The sequence below is a fragment of the Pleurodeles waltl genome, chromosome 1_2 (assembly GCF_031143425.1).
Source record: "Pleurodeles waltl isolate 20211129_DDA chromosome 1_2, aPleWal1.hap1.20221129, whole genome shotgun sequence".
Taxonomy (NCBI): domain Eukaryota; kingdom Metazoa; phylum Chordata; class Amphibia; order Caudata; family Salamandridae; genus Pleurodeles; species Pleurodeles waltl.
This window is the reverse complement of record NC_090437.1, coordinates 1,322,543,933-1,322,558,260: the sequence shown is the minus strand read 5'-3', so window position 1 is coordinate 1,322,558,260 and position 14,328 is coordinate 1,322,543,933. Positions and strand designations below refer to the sequence as shown.

Here is a 14,328-nt window from a genome sequence, read left to right as displayed (position 1 = left end):
CACAAAATTGGGTAAATAACTAGCTTAGTCAGCTTACGTCCAGCAATTTTCCGGCAGAAATGTAGAAACTCACATGTGAAAAACAGTTTAGAGGTAAAAAAAGAAGTGATTTCTCATTCAAGCGTCTAAGGGTAATTTGATATGAATATAGCCTGCACTACTGTTTTGCACCAAACACGGTAAGAAAATAGAACTTTACTCCAAAAGCTGTTCAGTGTGAAAAAGTTCAGAAGTTTTTTTATTACCATTTTTAAAAAAATGTATTTTTAATAGCTTTAAGAAATGTGATTAGCGGAATAAGGGCTCTTAAAAGTGTTTTTACCATCTTGAACTTTTTGCGTTGATTGTGTTCTAGTGTTTTGCTCTGTGGAAAAGAAATTGAACAGGTATGGGGCACCATCCTCAGAAGTGCCCAAACCAAGTGGAGAGCGATGGGGTATCCAGAAGCATGGAAAACTAAAGTGCCACAGCAGGAAACAAAATACAAAAATCGTGTACAACTCTTAATTCACAAAAGATTTGAGAGCCATATGAGAGGCCATTTTAGGTACCTGAGTCAACCATCATGTTGTGGTTGTCTAGTTTTAAACCACTTATGACTCAAGAGTTTCATGACACTGTAATCACTTCTGACTTGACAGTTTCATGCTGATAAAAAAAGCAAACCACAAACAAATACTAAGCCTGTGTGCTCAAATCTTCCTGGGCATGCCTGAAGGCTGTGTACTTTGGGGGCAAGCTAAAAGCATAGAGAAGGGCACAGAGCCAAGCTGCAGACAAGACCCTGCACCCAACCCACACTATGCTCGGCCAGAGGTTGTGAGCAGCTGGGTTTTGTAACTCAGAGCAGATTGGATATAGGGCCATGTATGGGACTTCTCTTGACACAAAGTAATGCCCAGCTTTGCATTACTCTCTTGTCAACTTTCCCGCACAAAACAAGTGTTGGGCCTTGTTGGAAATGGCCTTTTCTGCAGGGTCATCCCTAAACCTTTTGCCTCCTCTTTCTTTTGGCCAGTTTATGTTGGCTTTAGGACTCTGGGCACTTTATCACTGTTAACCAGTGCTAAAGTGCATATGCTCTCTGTGTAAATTGTATTGGTGATTGGCTTTCCCATGATTGGCATATTTGATTTACTAGTAAGTCCCTAATAAAGTGCACTAGGGGTGCCCAGGGCCTGTAAATCAAATGCTACTAGTGGGCCTGAAGCACTGGTCGTGCCACCCACATTAGTAGCCCTGTAAACATGGCTCAGGCCTGCCACTGCAGTGTCTGTGTTTGCAGTTTTAAGCTGCCTATTCGACTTGGCAAGTGTACCCACTTGCCAAGCCTAAACCTTCCCTTTTTTTTTACATTTAAGGCACCAATAAGGTAGGCCCTAGGTGGCCCCATGGGTAGGGTGCAGTGTCTGTTAAAGGTGGGACATGTACTGATGTGTGTTACATGCCCTAACAATGAAATACTGCTAAATTCAGTCTTCACTGTTGCAAGTCTTATTTCTCTCATAGGTTAGAATGGGGGCTGCCTTTAAATATCATTAAAGTGCAGATTCCCTTTGAGAGCAGATAGAAAAATAGAGTGTGGGGTCTCTGAACTCACAATTTAAAAATACATATGTTAGTGACGTTGTTTTTTTGATCGTTAGTTTGAAAATGCCACCTTTATAAAGTAGGCACTTTCTTGCTTAAACCATTCTGTGGCTCTATCTGTTTGTGGATTCCCTGCCTGGGTCACTTTGACAGTTGGACTGTTTGTGAATCCCCTCTAGATAGTGAGACAAAGGGAACTGTGGTGTAGCCTACATATCCTCATGAGCCATCTGTGCTAGAGTGGAGGGAGGAGTGGTCACTTGCACCTGAATGTGCTGTTCCTGCCCTCTCACAATGCAGTCTCCATCGCCCTGGTGTGTGTCTGGGGCCTCGCTTGGGCAAGGCAGGATCCTGTAAGCAAAATAGGCTTCCCTTTGAAGTTTACCAAATTCAAAGGCAGAAATGGGTATATGTAGTGGACCCAAAACCCAAGACTTTAGATGTCTTCAAGATTGCTTCCTGAACCAAGAGGAAACTCTTTCAAGAAGAAGAACTGAAGAGCTGAGGAGAAGTGCTGCCCCTGCCTGTGTCTGTGCTTTGTTGGGCGATGCTGCAGTTGATGTGTCTGCCTGTGAAAGGACACAAAGGCTGGGCTTTGTGGTATATTCCTGCTTGTGAAGAATCTCCAAGGGCTTGAACCGAACTTGCCTCCTGTTTTGAAGTATCAGGGCCATCAAAGGCTTCCTCTGCCAGCACCTGGACTCTCTGCTGAGACTCCTGCCCTGCCAAGTGGTGCCTTATCCAGTCACTGGGCCCTTGAAAGGTAGAGCTGGCCGAACAAGAGCTGAAAATCCACACACAGAACACCGTGCGGGACATTTTCAATGCAACATCTGCAATGTGGCTGATAAATGATGTGCTGCTGGCTTCGCGTCTAATATCGATGCTCCACCTGCATCACGGCTGGGAGATCGCTGCATCGTGGCTGCAGAAATGACGCGCAATACCTGCTTGCGACTGCTGATAATGACGCAAACCACATGCAGCGCGGTTTTGTAACACTGTGCGACCAGATTTTCCATGCATCATCCCTGGGCGTCAAAGTTATCCTAACGCTGCGTGGATTCGAGATGCCCCATCTGGAAATCGACACATGAATGAGGGTCCTTGCTTGGACAGGAATAACCTGACTGCCTTCCAAAGATGCCATTTCTAACAGGCAAAAAGTGAAAGTAAATTATATGTAAACATTTGCACTGTTATGCATCACTTCGGTGACACAAGCCTGATGCAAAATGTCAGTAAATCTGCCCCTGCATTCATAAATATGATGTTAGACATGGTCATAAGCCTAGGTCAACATTGTAAACAAATAAGTCGATTGATTTGGCCAGAATCCAGCGCGTCGATTCTACAAATACCAGGGGAGGCAAATTCCAAGACTGTGCTGCCTTGTATCCACCTCATGCCTCTTTTATCTGCTACCAGACACCTTTTACTCCGTTATCTCACTCTTGTATATTCTTTTTCATCCATGCTTTCTCCCTTTGTCACTGTCCTTTCCCCCTTATACGTCTTTTTCTTGCTCCGGGTGAAACTGTGCTGGTGGGCTGCACCGGCAACCATCAGCTCAAATTAAGCACTGGCAGTCTGGTAGCGAGTAAGTGACATAACAGATTAACAGAAAAGTCTGTATCCTTCTCTGAGTGCGACAGACAAAGAGCAGAACATCCAGGGGGTGTGAAGGTTAATGAGGAGGTGAGGCTGGTGCAAAACAGAGTTGCTTTAGCTCGTGTTTTCGCTACTTTTGTGAAGAAAGGGAATGGTGGAGAAGTACAGCAAGATGAGGGGCAGTTGGGGAGAGAGACCCACATTTTAATTCCAGATGTGCTTTAGGCTAACTTTTTCTAACACGATCTTTCGAATATAGCCATTGGGCCATGGAGTTGCAGCCAGTGGTGACTACTCCGCCAGGGCAGAGGAGTGTCACCCCTCAGCCCCCGCCAGCAGCAGCAGCTGCAAAACTTTAAAAATAAAATGATAATAAACAATGTTAATTATCGTTTTATTTTTATAGGGAGGGGGTATGGAGAATGCCAAGCACGGAGGGGGGTGGTGTGCAATCTCCCTAGTGTGCATGTGTGTTTAGCCAGCCATCTCAGGATAGCCAAACAAACATGCGCACGGAGCTGCCTCACCCCAGCTGCTGTGCCGGGTTGAAGACAGAAAGCACAGGCTCCCAGTCTGACTGGGAGTGCAAAGCCAAGACACTCAGGCCAATCCTTATGCTGATCTCATGCTGCGAGCAGCATGAGAGCAGTGTTAGGATTGGTGGCAGGGCAGACTGGGAGCCTGTGCCTGCCTGCAGTAGAGACCTGAAGAGATGCAGTGCAGCGATACGGCGGGGATATAGGTAAGTTTATTTTTTTTTATTTTTTTTACTTTTGTTCACCACCCCTCCACCCGACCACTATGCACCGCCGCCAGTAACGACTGGTGGCAGCACAACCCTGTACAACTTGTGCAACCTTGTGTATTTAAAACCATAGCTCTCTCTCCTCCAAATCTGATATTGCTGTTTTCACCAGTTGTGATAAACAAATTGTTCAAATGCAGAATATGCTTTCCTGTGCATTTTTGGCATTGTCGAAACCCATAGAGTAAAAATAAACTTTGTTTCTCTTAATCTGCGTTAAAGCCGATCAGAAAAAGAGATCCTGTAAGCCACATGTAGGAGGCTGGCCTGGCGTACAGTGTGTACCTGATGGTACTTACACCTTGTGCCAGGTCCAGTTATCCCTTATTAGTAGATTAGTAGTGTTCTAGCAGCTTAAGCTGATAGAGGTAGCTGTAGCAGAGCAGCCAAGGCTGAACTAGGAGACATGCAAAGCTCCTGCTATACCACTTATATCATGTGGGTACTGTATCACAAGAAAGACAATACTCAGAGTTACTAAACGTAAAGGTACTTTATTTTAGTGACAATGTGCCAAACATATCTCAGTGGATATACTCCTTTGGGAGGTAAGTAAAATACACAAAATATACACACAAACCAAAATCAGGTAAGTAAAACCGTCAGAAAGTAGTGCAAACACTGTAGAATACAATAGGATGCAATAGGCCTAGGGGCAACACAAACCATATACTAAGAAAGTGGAATGCAAACCACAAATGGACCCCTAGGCTAGTGTAGTGTGTAGAGGGTTGCCGGGAGTGTAAGAAAACACTAAGGGTGTCCAAGATACCCCACCCCAAGACCCTGAAAAGTACGAGTAAAGCACTACTATTTCCCCAAAAACACACTAGAGTTGTGATAGAGGATTTTGCAAAGACCACAACAGACTGCAAAGCACTGAAGATGGATTCCTGGACCTGAGGACCTGCAAAGGAAGGGGACCAAGTCCAAGTGTCATGAAAGTGTCAGGGGGGCAGGAGCACACTAAACCCCGGATGAAGGTGCAAAAGGGCTGCCTCTGGGTGGAAGAACCTGAAGATTCTGCAAAAACGAAAGTTGCTAGGAACATTTCCGTTGTGCAGAAGATGTCCCATGGAGTGCTGGAGGATGCAGAGTTGTTTTCTTGGCAAGATACCATAATCAAGCCTTGCTAGCTGCAAGAGTTGCAGTTAAAGAAAAAGGGTGCTGCCTGGGCCCAGGAAGGACCAGAATGTCGCCACTTGGGAGAGGAGACAGAGGGGGCCCTCCGCAACATAGAGAGCCCCTGCGCAAGAAGATAGCACCCACAGAAGTACTTGAACATGGGTTCAAGAAGTCTGAACATGGCGGTCATCTCAACACTGCAACAGAGGGTCCCACGAAGCTGGAGATCAACTCAGGGAGCTGAGCATCTCAGGACAAAGTGCAGGGGACCTAGGCTTAGCTGTGCATGAAGAATTTTGTGGAAATGTGCACAGAAGACCTTGTATCTGCAGTTCACATGGTGCACAGGATTACTGTCTGGAAAGGGGAGGGAAGGACTTACTTCCTCCAAATTTGGACAGTCGGACCACTGGATAGTCTGAGTTACTTGGGTCTACCACCTGTGTTCCAGGGGCCACGCTCGTCAGGATGAGAGGGGTCCCAGAGTACAGGTGACGCTGAAGTTTGGTGCCTGCTGGAGCAGGGGGAAGATTCCGTCAACCCACGGAAGATTTCTTCATGGCTTCCAGTGCAGGATGAAGGCTGGCAGCCCCCAAAGCATGCACCACCAGGAAACACCGGAGAAAGCCGGCAGGATTAAGTGCTACAATGTCTCTGGTAGTCTTCTTGCTACTTTGTTGCAGTTTTGCAGGCGTCCTGGAGCCGTCAGCGGTCAATCCTTGGCAGAAGTCAAAGAGAGAGGTGCAGAGGAACTCTGGTGAATTCTTGCAAGTCGTTATCTGAGGAAAAGCCTACAGGAGAGACCCTAAATAGCCCTCAGAGGAGGATTGGCACCTAGTGAGGTAAGCACCTATCAGGAGGGGTCTCTGATGTCACCTACTGGCACTGGCTACTCAGTGGTCTCCAACGTGCCCTCAGACCTCTGGATACAAGACGGCAGAGGTCTGGAACACACTGGAGGAGCTCTGGGCACCACCCCTGGGGTGGTGATGGACAGGGGAGTGGTCACTCCCCTTTTCTTTGTCCAGTTTCGCGCCAGAGCAGGGACTGGGGGTTCCCTGAACCAGTGTAGAATAGCTTATGCAAGGAGGGCACCATCTGTGCCCTTCAAAGCATTTCCAGAGGCTGGGTGAGGCTACTCCTCCCAGCCTTTAACACCTATTTCCAAAGGGAGAGGAAATTCTTTGTTCTGTCTTCCTGGGACTGGGCTGCCCAGACCGCAGGAGGACAGACCCTGTCTGTGGGGTGGCAGCAGCGGTAGCTGCAGAGAAAATCCCAGAGAGCTGTTTTGGCAGCACCCAGGGTCCATAGGGGAGGCCCGGAGAAGTATGGAATTGACATTCCAATACTAAATGTTGGCATGGGGGGACAATTCCATGATCTTAGACATGTTACATGGCCATATTCGGAGTTACCATTGTGAACCTACATATAGGTAGTGACCTATATGTAGTGCACACGTGTAATGGTGTCCCCACACTCACAAAGTCCGGGGAAATTGCCCTGAACTATGTGGGGGTACCTTGGCTAGTGCCAGGGTGCCCTCACACTCAGTAACTTTGCACCTAAACTTCAGTGAAGGTTAGACATATAGGTGACTCATAAGTTACTTAAGTGCAGTGAAAATGGCTGTGAAATAACGTGGACGTTATTTCACTCAGGCTGCAGTGGCAGGCCTGTGTAACAATTGTCTGAGCTCCCTATGGGTGGCAAAAGAAATGCTGCAGCCCATAGGGATCTCCTGGAACCCCAATACCCTGGGTACCTCAGTACCATATACTAGGGAATTATAAGGGTGTTCCAGTGTGCCAATTTAAATTGAGCCTATAGTGACAAATTTAAAGGCAGAGAGAGCATAAGCACTGAGGTTCTGGTTAGCAGAGCCTCAGTGACACAGTTAGTCACTACGCAGGTATACACATTCAGGCCACAAACTATGAGCACTGTGGTCCTGGCTAGCATGATCCCAGTGAGACATGCAAAAACACACTTACATACATGTAAAAATGGGGGTAACATGCCAGGCAAGATGGTACTTTCCTACACCACAGCAGTGCGTTTTATCGCCAGCAGTGCGATTTTGTCAAGAAAACCCATACTTTGTAAACAACCATGTATTGACATGTTTGGCTGATAGTCAATAAAAGCCAGAAGTTTCAAGTTATTGTAGAAGATGGGGTACTTGCCCCTCGAGTATGGAATTCTTTGGATCTGGGCAATAAAAAAATATCTTGTTTCACACCATTTGCGCAAATGATGTTTGCTAAATAACATTTTTGATCGTCACTTACTAAACCATAGCGACAAGAAACGTCTGGAGCGCTTTAGAAATCTACTTTAACATAAGATGACGTGACCTGCATCCGGATTATCTTTCGTGATCGCAGAGTGATGTGGACTGGGCAGCAGTGAAATGAGGGCTAACCTCATCATTGCTTCAAAAACACATGGAAATAAACGGTAAACAAAGCTCTGTCAATTAACATGCACAATTCACAATCATTGCTAATCACGGCAGTCCCAGTTTTGTTCTTCGCAAAAGCGTATTTCCTGCCGAGAAGTAACTTGTGGACCATGCACTGCAGCAGAGACAGACCTGGCACCTTGAGATGGGCAGTGCCGTTTTTTTTTAAAAGAAGCACTAGTTCACTAGAGGGTTGTCTGAGCAACAGCACAGGGAGAGGTGCAGACGTCACTTCCACGCTCCATCATTTCTCATCAGGTTAGTCGCGTGACGTCACTAGCGGCAGTGTCACACCTCACTGGAAGTGCAGTGAAGCGCGCCAGCGCCTAAAGGGGAATCTGGGTTTGGCTTCAGGATGGCGCCGGGCCCTTCTCACAGCAGATGTACTAGTGATATCGGTGCAGTGTCGGGGGATGTTGGGGGTGGGGGGCACATAGACCTTAAAAGTGCTACACAGAAGACGACAGCAGCCACCCTGACACAGTGACTCCCGCACCTCCCGCACTCAAAGCACTCCCGCGCAGATGTGCGTGGGATCCTGGGACCAGGACATTTGGCAAGGGAGGAGGCTCAGTCTGAGCATCTCACAGGCAGCGCGGTGGGCGCATGGGAAGGCGTCTGCCTGGGAAGAGCAGCCTAAACCTCTTCACTCCACTTTCGTGCATGAGTTTTCCACTCAGAAGTATGTTCTGTAATACACGTCTCTCATAACACAATTTTTCTGCAAAAGAGAATGTTCACTGTTATTGAGACATTCAAACTGCTTTTTACATAATGAACGTTCATGAAGTTACAGAGATCAAGAACCTTCTGACCATGGCCATCCCTTCGGCTTACCTTGAGTTTAGTGACTCTGGGTCTCACCGCTGCCTGCTGCTGCCCTCTGTCCTCAGCTCCAGTGAGATCTCCCACACTGGGTGAGTGATGGTGTCAGGTCTCACCTCTACCTGCTGCCCTCTGCCTCAGCTCCAGTGAGATCTCCCACACTGGGTGAGTGATGGTGTCAGGTCTCACCGCCACCTGCTGCTGCCATCAGTCAGCTCAGGTGGAATCTCCCACCCTCAGTGAGTGATGGTGCCAGGGCCCTCTCATCCCTCTTCCCTAACCTCCAGTAGAATCTCCCACCCTCAGTGAGTGATGGTGCCAGGGCCCTCTCATCCCTCTTCCCTAACCTCCAGTAGAATCTCCCACACTCAGTGAGTGATGGTGTCAGGTCTCACACTGCCTGCTGCTGCCATCAGTCAGCTCGAGTAGAATCTCCCACACTCAATGAGCAATGGTGCCAGGCCTCTCTCCTGCCTCCTCCTGACAGCTCCGGTGGGATCTCCCAGACTCAGTGAGTGATGCTGTGAGGTCTCACCACCACCTGCTGCTGCCATCAGTCAGCTCAGGTTGGATCTCCCAGACTCAGTGAGTGATGGTGTCAGGACTCACCTGTGAATGCTTCTCTCTTCTGTCACCTCAGGTGGGATCTCCCAGACTCAGTGAGTGATGTTAAAGTAGAGATTTCTCTAGATATAGAACCTGCAATGCAAATTAGCAGGAAGGTCTTAAAGAAAAAATGGTTTCCACAGAACCAAAGAAATCAATCACCAGCAGGAAATTCTTGTCCTGCAACCACTCACCAGAGGGCGAAGAATCTCGGCAAGCAGCTGTGAGCAAATATTTATTACTTTTAGTTGTGTGCTGTGAAGCCCTGAGTGTGGTTCGTGCTTCTCATATCCTATCACGTCCGTACACCTTGTTTAAACACAATAAACACTACCAAGCCAGCTCTAGCCCTAAGTACATATGTAAACTGATTGATATCTATTGCATTACTCATGCATGCACTCTAAGAACGAGTCCCATAATGCAGGAATCTCACGTCCCTCGCACAAGGGAGGTTCACATTGTAGACTCAATCCCTGGACATGGACAGCTCTGATGAATACCAAAGTGGAACCCAAGCACTATCTGCCATGCACCTACAGATAAAACTTGCCATCAAAGTTTCTAAAAAGTTGTAAACGTTTTTTTTCTGTTTCCTTAAAAAGTCCTGAAACTTTTTGTCTCTTTTATCTGTCTCTCAACCTTTTTCTATCATGTCTGATGTTGGAACTCCTCTTAATTTGGTCAATACAACTTATGGCCACCTTAACTTTAAGAGCCTAAAGAGTCTGCATTGCTAGAGGTTTAGTGGTAGGAAAGAACCCCTCTAGAGAATTATTGTCTAACATGCTTATCGAAAATGATAAGGCCTTAGCTGGCATTTCAATTGAGAAGTTAGGAGATAGCTCACACTCTGACTCAGGGGAACCCCCAGTAAAAGTGTAAGAGGGTGCCCTTCCTAATCTGCCCCTTAGCAGACCACCTAGCAATGCTGGTAGTAATAGAAGCTCCCATCATAGAGGGATGTTTTTGTTCCTGCATGCCAGGTTGCTAGGGTGCCAACTGTTAGGCACAGGTCTCCCTCTGTTCATTCACATCATTTTTCTGTGTCAAAGCATTCCCAACCCACCCACCCTGATGACAGGATGTTAGAAAGGGAACTCAATAAGTTGAGAGTGGAAGAGTCCAGACTGAAGCTTAAACAGCAACAGCTGGCTCTAGACAGAAAATCCCAAGACTTAGAAAAAGAAAGACAGAGGTTGGGGTCTGGACCCCATGGTGGCAGCAGCAGTATTCCAGATAGCAATCCTGTGAGAGAACATGATTCTAGAAATCTGCATCAGATAGTTCCCCCTTACAAGGAGGGGGGTGACATTAACAAGTGGTTTGCTGCACTTGAGAGGGCCTGTGTTGTACAGGGGGTCCCTCAAAGGCAGTGGGCTGCTATCCTATGGCTATCTTTTAGTGGAAAAGGTAGGGATAGGCTCCTTACTGTGAAGGAAAGTGATGCCAATAATTTTACAGTTTTGAAGAATGCACTCTTGGATGGATTTGGCTTAACCACTGAACAATACAGGATTAAGTTCAGAGAAACCAAAAATGAGTCCTCACAAGGCTGGGTAGACTTTGTAGACTATTCAGTGAAGGCCTTGGATGGGTGGTTACATGGCCGTAATGTTTCTGACTATGAAAGCCTGTATAATCTGATCCTGAGAGAGCATATTCTGAATAACTGTGTGTCTGAGTTGTTACACCAATATCTAGTGGACTCAAATCTGACCTCTCCCCAAGAATTGGGAAAGAAGGCAGACAAATGGGTCAGAACAAGAGTGAACAGAAAAGTTTATACAGGGGGTGACAAGGATGGCAAGAAGAAGGATGGTAAGTCTTCAGACAAGGTTGGGGACAAATCTAAAAATGAGTCTTCATCAGGCCCACAAAAACACTCTGGTGGGGGTGGTGGGTCCAAATCCTCTTCTAATCAAGTAAAGAAACCATGGTGCTATTATGTAAAGTAAAAGGCCATTGGGCAAATGATTCCAGTTGTCCAAAGAAAAACACAAAACCTCCCACTACCACAACCCCTGCTGCAAATTCTAGTTCCCCTAGTAATAGAAGTGGTGGTGGAAGCAAACCTACAAATAGCCAACCCAAGGGTGTAGCTGGGCTCACTATTGGCAATGTAGTTGGGGTTGGTCCTGTTAGAGAGACCACAGAGGCTGTGTTAGTCTCTGAAGGTGCCATTGATTTGGCCACCTTGGTTGCTTGTCCCCTTAATATGGATAAGTACAAGCAACTTCCCCTAATAAATGGTGTTGAGGTTCAGGCCTACAGGGACACAGGTGCCAGTGTTACTATGGTCATAGAGAAACTGGTCCACCCTGAACAACACCTACTTGGTCAGCAGTACCAAGTGACAGACGCTCATAACAACACTCTTAGCCACCCCATGGCTGTTGTGAATCTCAACTGGGGGGGTGGGGGTTACTGGTCCAAAGAAAGTTGTGGTTGCCTCAGATGTACCTGTAGACTGTCTACTAGGGAATGATTTAGAGACATCAGCTTGGGCAAAAGTGGAGTTGGATGCTCATGCAGTAATGCTGGGCATTCCTGGGCATATTTTGCTTTGACAAGGGCTCAGGCCAAAAAGCAAAAAGGACAGGGTAACTTGGATCCTGTAACAATGGACCAAGTGCTCCCTAAAGCTAGGGGTAGCAAGGGTAAATCCCTACCCACTATCCCTCCCTCTACAGATGATTCTCCTTCTGAGGAAGAAGAATTTCCTCCCTGTTCAGAACCTTCACCAGATGAGCTGGCAGCAGACACTGCTGAGCTTTTGGGTGGAGGGGGGGCCTGCCAGGGAAGAGCTGAGTGTGGCACAGCAAACCTGTCAAACATTAGAGAGTCTCAGACAGCAAGCTGTCAAACAGCAAAATGGGGATGTCAGTGACTCACATAGAGTTTACTGGGAGGACAACCTCTTGTACACAGAGGCAAGGGACCCAAAACCTGGAGCAGCCAGGAGATTGGTAATTGCCCTGCAGTACAGAGAGTTCCTCCTAACTCTTGCACATGACATTCCTTTGGCTGGGCATTTGGGCCAGATCAAAACATGGGAGAGACTTGTCCCCCTGTTTCACTGGCCTAGGATGTCAGAGGACCCTAAAGATTTTTGCAAGTCTTGTGTGACCTGCCAAGCCAGTGGCAAGACTGGTGGCACTCCAAAGGCTCCCCTTATTCCACTGCCTGTGGTTGGGGTGCCCTTTGAAAGGGTAGGGGTTGACATAGTTGCCCCCCTTGACCCTCCTACTGCTTCAGGCAATAGGTTTATCTTGGTGGTTGTGGACCATGCCACAAGATATCCTGAAGCAATTCCTCTAATGACCACTACAGCTCCTGCAGTGTCAAAGACCCCCTGGGAACCTTTTCCAGGGTGGGTTTCCCTAAAGAGGTTGTATCAGACAGGGGTAGCAACTTCATGTCTGCATACATGAAAGCAATGTGTAAGGACTGTGGTGTTACCTACAAGTTCACCACTCCTTATCACCCACAGACTAATGGACTGGTAGAGAGGTTTAATAAAACTCTCAAAGGCATGATAATGGGACTCCCTGAAAAACTGAGGAGGAGATGGGATGTCCTGTTACCTTGCTTCCTTTTTGCTTACAAGGAGGTACCCCAGAAAGGAGTTGGCTTCAGCCCCTTTAAACTCCTCTTTGGACACCCTGTAAGAGGTCCACTCACTCTTGTGAAGGAGGGTTGGGAACAACCTTTAAAAGCTAGCTCCCAAACAGGACATAGTGGATTATGTACTTGGCCCAAGATCCAGAATGGCTGAGTACATGAAAAAGGCCAGTAAAAACCTTCAGGCCAGCCAGGAGCTGCAAAAGCAATGGCATGACCAGAAGGCTGTTCTGATCTAGTACCAACCAGGACCGAAAGTGTGGGTATTGGAGCCTGTGGCCCCAAAAGCACTCCAAGACAAATGGAGTGGACCCCATCTAATTGTTGAGAAAAACGGTGAGGATATCTGGTAGACCTGGGCACTGCCAGGAGTCCCCTTAGTGTGATTCATGTCAACCGCCTAAAACCCTACTATGACAGGGCTGATCTCACCCTGCTCATGGCAACAGATGAGGGAGAGGAAGAAGAGAGTGACCCTCTCCCTGATCTCTTTTCCACCACTGAAACTGATGCTTTAGTGGAGGGAGTAGTTTTGGCAGATTGTCTGACTGCAGAACAGAAAGACAACTGCATAAATCTCCTTGGACAATTTTCTGACCTCCTTTCCATTGTGCCAGGTACAACATCCTGGTGTGAACACACAATTGATACTGGTGACACCTGCCTGTCAAGAGTAAGATTTATAGGAAGCCTGACCATGTCAGAGACTGCATAAAACAAGAGGTACAGAAAATGCTCTATCTGGGAGTGATTGAGCCTTCTGAAAGCCCATGGGCGAATCCTGTGGTGCTTGTACCAAAGCCTCACTCAAAAGATGGAAAAAGGGAGATGAGGTTTTGTGTAGACTACAGAGGTCTCAATCAGGAAACAAAAACTGATGCTCACCCTATATTCAGGGCAGATGAGCTCATTGATACACTGGCATCTGCCAAGTATCTTAGCACCTTTGATGTGACTGCAGGGTATTGGCAGAACAAATTGGCTGAGGATGCTAAACCAAAGACTGCATTTTCAACTATAGGAGGGCACTACCAATTTACAGTGATGCCCTTTGGTTTGAAAAATGCAGCTGCCACTTTTCAGAGGTTGGTGAACACAGTCCTGCAAGGTTTGGAGGCTTTTAGTGCAACATATCTAGATGATATTGCTGTCTTTAGCTCCACCTGGTGTGAGAAAGTAGCCTCTTTCTAGCCTTGTTACCCCCACGTTTGGCCTGTTTGTGAGTATATGTCAGGGTGTTTTCACTGTCTCATTGGGATCCTGCTAGCCAGTGCCCAGTGCTCATACTGAAAACCCTATGTTGTCAGTATGTTTGTTATGTGTCACTGGGACCCTGCTAGCCAGGACCCCAGTGCTCATAAGTTTGTGGCCTATATGTATGTGTTCCCTGTGTGATGCCTAACTGTCTCACTGAGGCTCTGCTAACCGGAAACTCAGTGGTTATTGTAGGAGGCTGGACTGGCTTGTAGTGAGTACCAAGGGGTACTTGCACCTTGCACCAGGCCCAGTTATCCCTTATTAGTGTATAGGGTGTCTAGCAGCTTAGGCTGATAGATAATGGTAGCTTAGCAAAGCAGCTCAGGCTGAACTAGGAGACGTGTGAAGCTACTACAGTACCACTTAGTGTCATATGCACAATATCATAAGAAAACACAATACACAGTTATACTAAAAATAA

At 47.0% G+C, this 14,328-nt stretch overlaps 1 protein-coding gene across 1 annotated transcript in view; it reads right to left on the bottom strand.

The window, feature by feature from the left end:
* LOC138296270 (uncharacterized) overlaps window positions 1-9,073 on the bottom strand; it is a 44,121-nt gene extending 35,048 nt beyond the window's left edge. Inside the window, exon 1 of the mRNA XM_069235237.1 lies at window positions 9,030-9,073. The gene's annotated coding sequence lies outside the window, so the exon portion shown is untranslated. The remainder of the gene's footprint in view (window positions 1-9,029) is intronic.
* Window positions 9,074-14,328: the final 5,255 nt, after the last annotated feature.